This window comes from Mustela nivalis, assembly GCF_964662115.1.
Source record: "Mustela nivalis genome assembly, chromosome: 12".
NCBI lineage: Eukaryota > Metazoa > Chordata > Mammalia > Carnivora > Mustelidae > Mustela > Mustela nivalis.
Window position 1 is genome coordinate 22,454,435 of NC_139031.1, and position 15,415 is coordinate 22,469,849.

General features: G+C 42.2%; 1 protein-coding gene across 2 annotated transcripts in view; it reads right to left on the bottom strand.

Moving 5' to 3' along the window:
* Positions 1-10,384, bottom strand: part of CALU (calumenin) — a 30,819-nt gene extending 20,435 nt beyond the window's left edge. For both annotated transcript variants that reach the window (XM_082694081.1, XM_082694080.1), the window contains exon 1: positions 10,262-10,384. The gene's annotated coding sequence lies outside the window, so the exon portion shown is untranslated. The remainder of the gene's footprint in view (positions 1-10,261) is intronic.
* Between the last annotated feature and the right edge of the window lie 5,031 nt (positions 10,385-15,415).

The window sequence follows — 15,415 nt, forward strand, 5'->3', positions numbered from 1 at the left end:
CTTACTACTAAAAGCGAAAAGACCAACTTTATTTAAATTCAGACCTACTGACTACAAAAAACTTTACTTTTTGTACTATATCAGGGATCTGGTCTTTAAAACTGGCTGGTTATTAGGATCACCTAAGAAGCTTTAAAAAAATTCCCCCATTCAATTAGAATTTCTGAAGTTGAATGCATGCACCTGAAGTTGTAAATGTTTCTCAGGTGGTAATAGTGATCATTAGATCAGGAACCACAAACTATTTGAGCAGATTCTTTGTCCTATATATAGCAACAAGTTGTCTCCCATATCCATGGTCAACTTCAAACCACCTTCAGAGATCAAACCATTCAAATGTGACGGAGAGCAACTGCTTCGGCATTCCTTATACTGTGTTTCCCCGACTTTCCCCGGCATGAGGATGCTTGGAGTACTGTTCAAAGCGCAGACAGACCCCAGGTCCTACTCCATACCTTCAGAATCTTGGCAGGCACAGCTGAGTCTAATGAACAAGCACAAGGCTTGGACACTTTACCAAAAAATACTGACCAAAAAATCGCAGAGAGGGTGCAGAATGGTAATTTGTTTAGCATACTTTACAGATGCCCCACAGTATTGTCTATAGACAGTAGGTCTTAGAGAAAAAAACTATCAAATTAAAAATAAAGAGCAAAGATTTTCCCAACTTTCATATTTTAACTAATCTTTCACCAGTAGAACATGGATTCTGAATGCCTTCCCCCCCGCAGGGAGTCAGTTTTTGTAAATTCAGAAAATCTCTTACACATTTCCACTTGTAACCAATGGCTCCCTTACTGGATAGGCAGGTAGTTATTAGGCATGAGGCTTGTTTGTGGGTTTGTGTCCCCCCAAAAGATATATATATATATCCTGAAGTCCTAACAGGCCAGTACGCATGAATGTGACCTTAGGGGCATCTGGGTGGCTCAGTCGTCAAGCGTCTGCCTTTGGCTCAGGTCATGATCCCAGGGTTCTGGAATCGAGTCCCATACTGGGCTCCCTACTCAGTGGGAGCCTGCTTCTCCCTCTCTTGCTACCCCTGCTTGTGCTCTGTTAAATAAATAATATCTTAATTATCAGATAAATAAAATCTTAAAAAAAAAACAGGATCTTTGCAGATGTAATTAAGTTAAACTGAGGTCATTTTGGATTACAGGGTGGGCTCTAATCCAATGACTGATAAAAGGAGGGAAATTTAGACAGTCACACAGAGAAAAGAATGCCAATAAAAAGCATCTGACCTTTTATGAATGCCGGATTAGAATGATGCATCCGCAAGTCAAGGAATGTCAAGGATTCCTGGCAACCCCAGAGGCTAGGAAGAGGGAAGGAAGGATCTTCCCCAAGGGCCTTCAGACAGAGCATGGCTCAGCCAACACCTTGATTTCTAACTTCTAGCCTCTAGAACTATGAGAGAATAATAAGCATCTGACCTTTTAAGCCACCCAGTTTGTGCTAATTTGTTACAGCAGCCCTAGGAAACTAGTAAATGGCTCAGTACAGAGGACCACTGCATCACATGAAAGGTAAATGCATTAATTACTTTACCCTAATTTGAAGATTATGCTAGCCAGATTTCTACTTCCCTAGGGATGTCACTAATGGAATCATCTAGTCCAAGGGCTCACAATTTTTATGTGAATATTTTTAAAAACGTGAAAATTCTTTCAGCAGAACTTCTAACTTAGTGGTTCTGAATCTAAAATGTACCCTAGAATTACCCAAAGACTTTTATGAAAATATGATCACTAAGTCCCACCCCTATTAATATTTTTAAAAGGCAGCCAGGCTGTGAACCACTATTTTAACTAACCTCTCAAATAGCCAAAGTAATATCTTAAGAAATTTGACCTGAGGGATGCCAGGGTGGCTCAGTCAGTTAAGCATCCCAGGGTTCTGGGACGGAGTCCTGCATTGGGCTCCCCGCTCAACATGGAGTCTGTTTGTCCCTCTCTCTCTGTCCCTCCCCCTGCTCATGTTCTCCTTCTCTCTCAAATAAATAAAATCTTAAAAGCCGCAATCATACAAACACCCTATCTTGTTTCTTCCTGATTAAGAATTATTTCTCGGGGGGCGCCTGGGTGGCTCAGTGGGTTAAGCCGCTGCCTTCGGCTCAGGTCATGATCTCAGAGTCCTGAGATCGAGTCCCACATCGGGCTCCCTGCTCAGCGGGGAGCCTGCTTCCCTCTCTCTCTCTCTGCCTGCCTCTCCATCTACTTGTGATTTCTCTGTCAAATAAATAAATAAAATCTTTAAAAAAAAAAAAAAAAAGAATTATTTCTCGGGACGCCTGGGTGGCTCAGTTGGTTGGACGACTGCCTTCGGCTCAGGTCATGATCCTGACCTTCTCCTTGCTCATGCGCTGTCTCACTTTCTCTCTCTCAAATAAATAAATATTAAAAAAAAAAAAAAAAAGAATTATTTCTCTTAGGGGTGCCTGGGTAACTCAGTTTGTTAAGTGCCTACCTTTGGCTCAGGTCAGGCTCCATTTCTGCTTGTGCTCTCTCTCTCGACAAATAAGTAAGAAAAAGCTTGGAAAAAAAAAATCTGACCTGAAAATATACTTAATATGAATAAACTTCATATATCTGATCCTGCCTGAAAGTACTGGGAGCTAGAATGAATTGTTCCAGGGGATAAAGAAATTAAGTATGCCAATAGATTAGACATATTTCAGTGTATGTTTTTCTTGTAATCCACAAATAGTAAAGGAAGTTACATTGCATTACCTTGGATTTATAGAGTCCTTTGGATTCAGTAAACTAAAGAAATGCTTACAACAACTAATGGTGAGCATGTTACATTAATATTCCTTAAAAGTTGGAAGAAAGCAAACAGAGAAATAGATTTAATCCCAACACAACCTAGAGAGATGATTATACAAAAGCACAACCTGAGGCTGCCATGAATAACTTTCAGGCTGCAAAGCACATAAGGACACTGTATTCCATACCTGGGAAAGCAGTGTAGTGGGGAAGGGGGAGAAGGTCCTGAAATGGCAGAGGAGTCATCAACAGACTGTAGAAAATATTCCATGTAAATAGGACAGCATGAGTAAGTCAAACACAAACACCTCTAAGGAGATGACAGGAAGCAGTCACTCCTGGGATGCCCATTCTCAAAAAAATACTCTTACTGGATGGTTGGTAAGACTGACGAAAATTCGTAAGAAACAAAGTGAAAGCATGACCATGAGACTGCTAGGGAAATGGGAAGAAGGTGGGACTTTTCTTAAGCTGTTCCCACCAATGTCAGAACTCAGCTATGCTTCTGAAACTTTATCAGTATTCTGTTTCATGCTATCCCATCAAAACGCCCAAATATGTATACAAGACACTTGCACAAATATATTCCATAATGAACGTTTATAATGATAAAAAAAAAAAGGAAAACAAACTAAACCAGAGAACTAGTAAATACATATTAAATCTATATTATGGGAAACTACACGAAGGCAGAAGGTGGATCTATTTACGCTGCAATGGAGAATTCATGAAGACATGTTAAGCGAACAAAAGAGCAATTTGCAAAACAATGTTAAAATTTATGTAAAAAGAGAAACCAAACAACCTCTGAGGTTGTTTTTATTTGTATAAAATAGAAGACATATGTGCAAAATTGGCGTGGAAGAATAAACATCTATATGAAAAGAGCTGTAACCCCCAGATTCAAGGGAGAAGAGATGGGTGGGGTGGTGAGGCTGGTGTGTGGAGTGGACTTTAATATTGTACTCTGTTGTCTATATTTGGTAAATGAATACACACTGTGTACCACCTCTGTATATTACTTTTTAAATATTATTAAAACTCTTTTCAATACTAGTTGCAAAGAAAACATTTTCAAGCTATTTCTCCAGACTAAAAAACGAGACTGAAAAAAAATCACATACCTTGGGGGTGCCTGGGTCGCTCAGTGGGTTAAAGCCCCACATCGGGCTCTCTGCTCAGCAGGGAGCCTGCACCCACCCCCCCGCCTGCCTCTCTGCCTACTTGTGATCTCCGTCTGTCAAATAAATAAAATCTTTACTCCCCCCCGCCAAGATTTTATTTATTTGAGACAGAAAGAGAATGAGAGAGAGAGAGAGAGAGCATGAGTGGAGAAAGTTCAGAGGGAGAAGCAGACTCTCTGCCTAGCAGGGAGCCCGATGTGGGACTCGATCCCGGGACTTCAGGATCATGACCTGAGCCAAAGGCAGTCGCTTAACCAACTGAGTCACCCAGGGACCCTCACATATCTATTCCTAAGACATAAACTTTATTTTTCTTTAAGATTTTTTTTTTTTTAATTTAACAGAGAGAGAGAGAGAGATTACAAGTAGGTGGAGAGGCAGGCAGTGAGAAAGGGTGGGGGGGGGGTGAAGCTGGCTCTCTGCTGAGCAGAGAGCCTGATGCAGGGGTCAATCCCACGACCCTGAGATCATGACCTGAGCTGAAGGCAGAGGCTTAACCCACTGAGCCACCCAGGCGCCCCTTAAGACATAAACTTTTTAAAGTAAAACATGCTGCTCTAGAATAACTCTTCAGCTTGCCCTTCAATAATTCAAATGATCAATCAAATCAGCGAACAGAAGAAAATTAAAAGATTTAATGGCTCTCTTAAATGCCAAAATGAGTATGCCTTTATTTTAGGGCAAAATAAAACTTCCATCTCGAACTACAAACAATTCTCTAGACCAATAAAACTCTTTAAGGACAAGAAACAACTCTGTTATTTTCCACAATAAATATCTATTTTGTGATACATCCAAACAGTATCTGTATGTTAGCGGTTTAAAAAATCAAGTAAAATCAAGTCACTGCAACAGAAGACTTTCTTTATGCCTATTAATAAGGAAACTTCACATTTAGGAAAATTTTATATATAATTATTTACATCCTCAGAATAAAATGCCCTAACAATTCTTGCATAATTCCATGACAACCCCTGCAAACCCCAAATGTTACAATAGGAATAAATGCCAAAGCCCATTACCAAGGCTGGAAAAGATACTGTACAAAGTTCTGATACATGTAACATACAGAAATTAACAGTAGCTCACTGATTTAGAGGCAAAACTACATTTAAGTTTGAAGCTTAACATCTTGATAACAAGGATAAGAGAATTCGAGAGTAAAAGAGCTTCTGCTTTATTTTTTAAAGATTTTATTTATTTGACAGAGAGAGATCACAAGTAGGCAGAGAGGCAGGCAGAGAGAGGGGAAGGGAAGCAGGCCCCCTGCTGAGCAGAAAGCCCTATGCGGGACTCCATCCCAGGACCCTGAGATCATAACCTGAGCCCAAGAGCTTCTACTTTATCATCTATCCATCCCTTTCCCTTTCTCTTTCCATTAACCTTCCAATCCCATGCCTCTAAAGGCTCCTTTCCCTATTCTTTTTTTTTTTTTTTAAGATTTTATTTATTTAACAGACAAAGATCACAAGTAGGCAGAGAGGCAGGCAGAGAGAGAGGAGGAAGCAGGCTCCCCGCCGAGCAGAAAGCCCGATGTTCCTGACCCGAGCTGAAGGCAGAAGCTTCAAACCACTGAGCCACCCAGACGCCCCTCCTTCCCCTATTCTGTCAATCAACACTTATCAGGTCTCCACAATCCAAAATCAGTCTTTCCCAGACCTGGCTATTCATTCAAGGTTGCCCTTCCCTTTGCTTCTCCCATAGGAGTGTCTATGTTGTTATCTCTGATCCTCACTATCTACTGCCACCCTGAAATCTTTTTTTTTTTTTTTTAAGATTTTATTTATTTGTCAGAGAGAAAAAGAGAGAGAGCAGAAGTAGGGAGAGCTAGCTACAGGCAGAATAGGCAGAGCAGGCAGAGGAAGAAGCAGACTCCCCACCAAGCAAGGAGCCTGATGAGGGACTTGATCCGAGGATCAAGTCAACCGCTTAACTGACTGAGCCACCCAGACATCCCCGGAAATCTAGCTTTCCATCTACCACTGATGAACCTACTTAAAAAGGTCACAAGGACTGCGTGATGGACAAAGCCAATGGTCCTAATTTCATCTCTCTGCAGTGGACAATGAAAAACCCTGCGTTTTAAATAACTTCTAAAAATAAATAAATGAATAATTTCTAAAAAATATACACTCTTTGTACCCACATATAGTATACCGACTCCTGACTATCAGAAACTTTCGCACGGGCCTCTTGTTCTATGACCATAGACACTAAAAAAAAAAAAAAAAAAAAAAAAAAAAAAAAAAAAAAGACTGTACTAGATTTATCTAAATCCATACAGTACATAAAAATGTTCAAGTAGAAACAAAGGATATCCCCCAAGACAAAGGTTATTTTATATGGGAAGATGTGAGAACAGTATAAAACAACTTTTCACACAAGGTATTTGAAGAACCATGTTAGTGCAGTTATTTCTGAAGCATCTCTATCTTTTCAAACTGAAACCAAATGATGGAAGACTATAAATGGCCCTTCTCTTTCTCCTTCCCTCTTCATCACAGCTACACATCAATGGAAAACAGGATATCAGGAAAACAGAAATACTTAGTTGCATGAACTTTTATCATGTGATCTAGAAGGTAAATCAATGGCTGTAGAAAAAGCATCTCCCCATCTCCTATTTCTCAAATGACCTCTAAGTTTCTCTTTCCAAAATTCTGTCTCTCCTTCGCCAAGGGTAACATCTAATTTTTTTTCTCAAAAAAAAAAAAAAAAAAAAAAATTTAGGGGCGCTTGGGTGGCTCAGTCGGTTAAGTGTCTGCCTTCTGCTCAGATCATGATCCCAGGGTCCTGGAATTGAGCCCCATGTTGGGCTCCCTGCTCACTGGAAAGTCTGTTTCTCCCTTTCCCTCTGTCCCTCCCCTGGATCCTGCATGTGCGCTCTCTCTAAAATAAAATAAATAGAATCTTTGAAAAAAACTCTAGACCTGTAGTGTTCAGGATAATAGCTATGAATCACATGCAGCTGCTAAGCACTTGAACTGTGGCTGGTGTAAATTAAACTGTGATCAAATGTTACACTTTACAAAGAAAAATGGCATTCTGTATGTACTGGATTAAATTATTAAAATCAATTTAATCTGTTTAACAATTTCAGGTGAAACTATATTCATGTGACATGTACTATATTTCTATTAGATAATGCCATATTAGAGACATAAATTAAACAGAACAGGGAAGATCACGTAACTATCATCCTTTTGAAATATCTCACCAATAATGGTCTTCCACAGTTACTTTCATGGACTGCTCCAGTTAATTTATAAGGAGAAAAGATTAACAGCACAAGCCTAAATTTCTTTCAATCATAAAGACTAGCCTTAAGAATGAATTTATTTTATCCATTCAAAAATTTCCTTGAAAGCTCTAAATTCTTGCCATATCCCTCCTTTTGTTCCCAGTCATTGGTCACAGAACACTGAAATTGTTCCAGGAAAATTCAGATGTCTGGATTAAATACAACTTCTCAAGAACATCAGCATTGAGTGATCCCACAGGTATTTTGGTTGACCAAAGACCCATTGCTCAAAGTTAACAAGTGGGAGAAATGGGTGTGGTAGTAAAATTCCAGTTCTCTGAGCTGGATAATCAGCAAAAAAAAAAAAAAAAAAAAAAAAAAAAGGGCAATCCTCTATAATGTAGCAAAACCAGGATCTCACTCCCTAAGTGTCTACATCATCTTGGGTTGGGGGAACAGCCTAACAGCAGTGTAAATGTACTAAGGCTGTTATGAATGTTATGAAATATAGAAATTAAAGCTATCTGTTTATTTGACATTCCTCACTTACAATTTTAGTGCAAGCACCACAATGGATTATCACATCCAAGGAATAATGTCATCCTTTGTGATCCGGTAAAAGTCATAATGAGAAACCATTTGTTCAATATTTCTCTAGTGACAAAGCAAATTTACATCATATCATGAACACATTCTAATTAAATTATTTGTGGTACTGAGAACACACATTTATATGACAGCTGAGAATACAAAAACTGCAAAATTTGCCTAAAGAAGAGCTTTGAGAATGACAAACCATTACTCAGGTTTCCTTAGTTTTATAACCAAAGCAGCTCAGTACAAACTTTCAAATTTTCTCGTTACAAGTGAAAACATTAAGAAAAAAGTTCTAAAAACTCTGGGAGAAAAAAGTTTCCTTTGAGGCTGATGAAACTTTAACACATAATTAATGGCCATAGGAATGCCTTGCAAAATGCAGAGACAGGAGTTTTGTTTTCTGGTTGCAATGCTGCAGTGCATGCTTAACACACAAAAAGTCCTTGAGAATTTGGTATTTATTTTAGCTCAAACTCCCTTTGGTGCCAAATGTCTATAAATTTTAAAGTCCTAAATGAAAAGACATATCTACGACAATTACTCCATCTGGAAGTAATCCGTACGCATTCAACTTTTATAAAACTTGTTTGTACCACTCCACAATAACGATCATAGGGTACTTTAAGTTGTCTCCTTAGCTCCCCTATAGACACTACATTTTTAAAAGGCAGGACTCTCAGCTATTACAAATTAGTATCTTTCTACAGTTCCTAATACAATGTCTTGCATTTTTTATATACCAATATATTTTACTGCATTAGTTGGACAGTACTTGGCAGCAAAGCAGTTCCTGCCTGCTCTCCAACCCCCAATTCCCCTTACTGGAACTGGCTATCAGGCAGCAACAGGCAAAGTGTTATTTCAGCTGTTTTAACTCTAATACATAAATTACAACACCAACCAACACCCGTATTTAAGAGTTCACAAAGGATCTAGGATGTTACAGCCTACCATCTCCAGTGGCTATCCCTGGCTACACCTCTGTCCTTCTAACACCCCGACATACCCACGTTATAGTAAATTTGTGTTAATATCAGTTACCTATCTCCTGTACTAGTGTAACATATAGAAAATGCCACAAATACATATCATGTGACACATCATTAAATGAACAAAGCCAACAATTATATTGAGAGTTATCAATAGGAGTTGATGTCAAAGCTGCAACCAAGTACCATCCACTTAGGCTTGCCCAATTCACCTTTATCAGTTCATGGTCCTCCTAGTTGCAATCCCCCCCCTCAAAAAATCCTACTGGAGACCCCTGAATCACTGTAAAACTCAGATTAGGCCTAGGCAACTCATCCTCTACCCGCAAATACAATTTACAGGTTTGCACTATAATACTTAAATTCTTCAGCGATGGCCATTGTTACCTGGTTAACTAAATTCAAGGGATGAGGTCAGACATGTATTTGTCTTGTGTATTCCACTCTCAGGCAAAAAATAAATTAATCAGAGATTACACGTCCTCTACTTCGCAACTACTAAGCCGTATTAGAAGCAACCTTATTCCCAATTCATTAACGTTGACTTTATGGTCCATGCCACCAGGAAGTGATCGCAATTCAATTCTCAGAGACATTACTTTGGGAATTTATACAATCAGGAATTGAGATCCTACAACTTTAGTAGGAAACTTTTGCCGCGGTGCAAAAGCTGCTTTCAAAACTACCGACCACCTAACTATGCTCTTAATCAGGGCAGCTGTTGGAAATTAACTTTACTTCTCCACACAGCATGCCAAAAATGAGAACTAAGATCCACACAGCTAAAAGCAACAAAAAAGGTAAAATACAATTCCCTACTAAAGCTTTAAAAATTATTTCCCGTCGCTGACAGAAGTATGCAGCCAAACATGGAGGCTCGAAGCAGTCAGCTTTTCTTTAAAATTCTATCAAAGTTTTTGTGTTTGTTTTAATCACACAGTGTCTTCCGACTTTCTCCCCCTCCCCCCTCCCCCCGCCCCGTTTCTACACCCTCAAAGTCAGCGAACACGACTTTCCTGGCAGACGCACCCTCCTCTCGGGATGTGGCCTTGGGGCAGCGCTGGAGGACACAGGTAGGCCCGCTGGTGGGAGGTGGCAGAGAACTGTTACAATAACACTACCCCACCGCTCTCCGCCCTTCTGTAGGCAAACAGGAGGGACTCGGTGAGAGACGGGGCCCAGGCGCGGACGTGGCGAGCCAGGCACAAAACAGTACCCCCCAGAACGCAAATCCGGGAGCCGGAGTTCCCCGAGACCCAGGCCCCTTCCCAGCGCTCGCAGGAGGGCGAGCAGCGGCCTCCAACTCAGACGGCGCGCGGAGGGCCCCGGGGTCGCAAGCAGGCTCAGGGCCCGTACCCCGCGCTAGCAGAAACAAGGGCCCCGAACGGAGGGGACCTATGCCGCGTCGCGAGCGAGGGCCGAGGACAAAAAGAAAGCGATAAAGGACGAGGCTGCAGAAGAACCGAGGGCCGCTGTACCTACCTTTCCTCGTAGCGCCCACAGCCCACGGTCCCGCGGCCGCAGCTCACCCACCGGCTCAGCTCACGCGCGCAAGCACCGCCCAACCGGAAGCAGCTCCGCGCCCCGCTCCCATCCGCCTCGCCGGCAGCCTTCTGACCAATCATCAACTAACCCGCCGCTGACGTGCAGCATTCCTGGACATCCATTGGCTCTACAGTCGCGTAACCGGGATTGGCTGGAAAGCGCCACGTCCCCGCGAGCGCGCCGAGTGCGTGGACCGGATTCCCGCCCAACCCGGGTTCCCGGCCCTGTGGGGATGGCGGGTCCCAGCCCCTTACTCCGGGTGGCGTGTGCGCGCTGCTGTCTGGCGGCCACGCCCCGGTTCACAGCGCGTGACTCGGCCTCCACACGGCTTTTTGGATTAGCCTTGTAGTTATCTTCAAGGATAACTGCTTGTGGAAGCACGCCGGGCCGAATTAATTCGACTCTATCAGTCGCCGATTGTATTAACAATCCCAATTTATTTCCCGTCATTGATACCGCCCTGATGTAGCCTACGAGAGGCTCTTCACTCGTTGGCTCCAGTGTAACTTTCAGCTTTATCTCCTACCAGTCCCTTCCACTTGGCTTTTGCTCTGGCCACCACCTCTCGTTGTTTCCTAACAACCCGCCCTTTCACATCTCTTTGATCTGTATTTGATTTGATCTGTCTTTTTCAAGTGATCTCCTCTGCCAGGACTAAGTACGTTTTTCTGATTTTCTGCCTAATGAATGGCAATAGAAGTCCCGGTTAGCTTTTGAAGTCATTCCTGACCCCGCTAGACATAATTCCTCTATTTGACTTCCTAACACTTTGTATCTTCAATACACTTTGCCAAATTTTGCTATGAAAAGCTTTTTATCGAGATGTCCTCCTCTAGGCTAAGCTCCAGGGTAAAGAGCTGCCTTATTCATCTTTTTTTTTTAATAAGATTTTATTTGTGTGTGAGAGAGAGAGCCCAAGCAGGCAGAGGGGCAGAGGGAGAGAGAGAAACAGACTCACTGCTGCGTAGGCAGCTGGAGGGGGGCCGGATCCCAGAACCCTAGGATCATGACCTAAGCCAAGGCAGACACTTGACTGAGCCACCCAGGCGCCCCTGCTTTATTCATTTTTTTAATCTACAGCTCTGACCTTGCTGCCCAGTTCAGAGCAAAAGCTCAATGATTTGGGGCGTCTGGGTGGCTCAGTGGGTTAAAGCCTCTGCCTTCGGCTCAGGTCATGATTCCAGGGTCCTAGGATCGAGCGCCCCCATCGACTCTGTGCTCAGTGGGGGCCTGCTTCCTCTCTCTTTCTCTCTCTGCCTGCCTCTCTGCCTACTTGTGATCTCTGCCTGTCAAATAAATAAATAAATAAAATCTTAAAAAAAAAAAAAAAGCTCAATAATTTCATGAACTGAATGGGCAGGGCCCACATCATGTCCCTGATTTAAGAGGAATACAGGAAATTTTTCACTTATTCAATTTCATGTCATGAAATTCAAACATTGAATGAGGACTACTATGTTTGCAACACAAATGGAACATAAACTTACTCTGTTCTTAGCACATAAAGCCTCATGCTTTAACATCCAATTGAAGCAAGTAGTATGTTGATGAAAGCTTTAAATACAAAGCAAGTTAACCCACTTTTAAGTGCCAAGGAGACACTGACAACGAATGCTTTGGCAATTCAGACAAAAGAGTGACGGTGACCCTTGCTGGTAATCCGAGAGGTCTTCCTAAGAAGCTATGACTCAGACTGGACTAAAGAATTCCTGAATGCAACTATTTAGCAACAGCAGTAGTGAGGAACAAGAGAAGGTGGGGGACAGATTGGGGGGTAAATTCTTAGGCCTGGTAGGGGATGGAGGAGGTAAAAAAAAAAAAATGTGGAGAGAAAGCATAGATGTAAGTTTCTCTAAGTAATATAAAGTCTTAATCTGAGGACCCTGAGCTGAAGGCAGAGGGAATTATGGGTCTTTTGAAGGTTTCTAAATTTGTGCCTATGTGGGAGGTAGAATGAGATTGAAAATTCTAAGTGTTCTCTCTAGGAGGAGTTCTTTCTAATAGGGATTAACTATAGAAGAGACTGCATCAGGAAGTGTTTTTAACACTTTAGGAATTGCCTCCTTGAAGTCAAGCACCGTGGCAGGTGCTGGTAAACCCACAATGAATAGAACATGGTCCGAGCCCTCAAAGAACTGCAGTCCGATGGGAGAACGACCCATCTTGGAAGGGTCCTAGAGGAAGCTGGATAAGGCAGTGGGACTCTGCCAGTGATGGGACCCTCCATCCCTGTGATTCCCTGTGGGTAAGAGCTTGGCCTAAGGCAGAGCAAGGAAAGTGGAAAAAACTCTTATATAGAGGAATTTTTAAAGTGGAAATAAGTCCTGAGCTTAGTGACTGCTTACATGAAAGAAATGAAGGAACACTCAAAAATTTATATTATTAATCATAGGAAACTGGGAGAATGGGTGTAAGAAAAGAGAAATGAGTTCAAGACATGGAGAGCCTAAGACAATGGCAGAATATCTTAGAAGAGTTAATAGGGGCCTCTGGGTGACTCTGCCTTCAGCTCAGGTTATGATCTCAGGATTCTGGGATCAAGCCCAGCATGGGGCTTCCTGCTCAGCAGAGAGTTTGCTTCTCCCTCTGTCCCTCAACCTGCTTGTTCGTTCTTTCTCTCTCTCTCTCTCCAATAAATAAAGTCTTCAAAAAAATTAAAATAAAAAGAGTTATTAGGCTGGAGGAGATACTCAGAAGGATCATTGACCAGGAGGCAGCCAAGCCAGCCATGAGAATGAGTGAGCTGAGGAAAGAAAAGTACATTAACCCTCCAGGGAGCCCAGGATTTAGAAAGTAGGTGGAGGAGGAAGAGGACTTGAAGGGTGACACACATAAGAAATGTCACCTTGGGGCGCCTGGGTGGCTCAGTGGGTTAATCCTCTGCCTTCAGCTCAGGTCATGATCTCGGGGTCCTGGGATCAAGCCCCACATCCAGCTCTCTGAACAGCAAGGAGTCTGCTTCCCCCCCCCCTCTCTGTCTGCCTCTCTGTCTGCTTGTGATCTCTCTGTTACATGAATAAAAAAAATCTTAAAAAAAAAAAATGTCACCTTAGCTGCCCCCAAAGCCTATGAGTCCCAGTTGCTGTCTCTCAGAGAAGTACTGAGGTACTGTTTATGGCAAAAGGCTGATGTTCTTCAAGCATGATGTTCTTCAGTGCTCCTGAACATTTACTCCACAAATAAATGGATTGTTTCCCATGTACCAGGCACTGTTCTAGGCATTGGGGATACAGCACTGAACAAATGGACCGAACTCTCTCATGATGCTGATATTCTGGTATGTAGCCAACTGTCCAGATAAAAAAGCAAAACAGAGAGAATGGGAGGTAATGATAGGTACCAAGGAATAAAATAAGGCAGGGAAGGAGAGAAGTGAGAGCTGGGACTATCCAGGATGGTGTTGCAATCTTTAAAGAGTGGCCAGGGAAGGTTTATAAAGAGGAAGACATGTAATATCCAAAGGTGGTGAAGAACATTCCAGGAAGCGGGAACAGCAAGAATGAAGGTCCTGACCTGAAGCATGCTTGGCAGTGTTCAAGAAGCAGTGGGATGCCAGTGTGGCTGGACCTTGGTAATTGAGTAGAGAAAATGAGGTCAGAGAGGAAGGAGCAGAGATGTGGAAAAGGAGCAGAAGGACACCATGTACGGCCTTTTGGCTCCTATAAGGGCTTTCACTCTACTATGAGAAGGACTATGACTAGGACATGGAAGAGACTGGCTGTTGACCGGACTATTTCCTACTATGGACATGGCTGGACTACAGTATGGTTGGGTAATTGAGCTCTGGCCAAAGGAAAAGTAGCAGAAATGATGTCTACCACTTCCAGTACTGGTCTTACAGACCTGCTATGAGCCATTCTCCAAGCTCTCTTTCTGTGGCAACCCTAGAAATCATGTAGTACAGATGGCCCATCACAAGACGGAAGGAGCCCAGGTTCTTGTGGAAAAACACTCACTAACAGGAACAACTTTTTTGGACTTTTTCTGAGTGAAAAATGAATTCTGTGGGTTATTTTCTACCTCTGATATATTGGGATCTCTTTCAGAGCTAACATTACCTTAACTAATACAGATGGGAAGACATTGGAAGGTTTTGAGTGGAAAAGTGACATGATCTAACATTTTAAAGGGGTTACATGTGACCGAAGGAGGTGAGATTAGAAACAAGCCACCCATTTAGGAGGCTTTTGCAACAATCCAGGTGATTACAATGATGAGGATGGCTTAGTCCAAGGTGGTTAGCAGTGAGAAGTGATCCTGCAGATATTCTTCTGAAAGTAGCCTAAGAGGATTTCCTAATGGGTTGGAAATGGGGTGGAGAGAAAAAGAGAGTCAAAGATGACCCCAGAGTTTTGAGAAAGCAGAAAAATGGAGCTGCCATTAACTAGGATAGAGAAGACCTTGGAAGGAGCAAGTCTTGAGGGATAATATTAAAAGGTTAGTTTTGGACATGTTAAGATGCCTATTAAATATTCAAATAGAAATGTCAAGTAGGCAATTGGATGTGTGTCTGTGGAGTTCACAGTGTTCTGGACTAGAGATATAAATTTGGGAATAATTGGCTTATGTGTGATATGCAGCCAAGAGTTTTGATTTGGAGATGGTAGAAGGTGTTGATGAGAATGAATCAGCAAAGGAAACTGAGAAAAGTCAGTGAAGGAGGAAAGCCAGGAGAGTGTAGTGTTCTAAAAGTCAAGTGAGGAAAGCATTTCAAGGAGAGAGGAGAAGTCACATATGTCACATGCCGGTAACAGTGAGAGGAGGACTGATTAGCCATTGGCTTTAGCAACGTGGGGATCAGGTTTGGTGGGGTAGTGGGTGCCAAAACCTACCAGAGGGGTTCAGGAGAGAATAGGAAGCAAGAAATTAGAAACCATTTAAGGAATTTACTTTAAAGGAGTGGAGAAAATTGGAGCAGAGGGGTAGTGGGGCTAAGGAAGGTTTTGTTTTATTTTCTTCTATTTTAAAATGGAAGAAATATGTTTAGCAGAAATACCAGCTTGTTGCAGATGGAAAGGATCTAGGAGTGAGGATAAAATTGATGTAGGAAAAAGGAAGAATTGCTGGAGCAACGTCCTTGAGTAGAAGAGA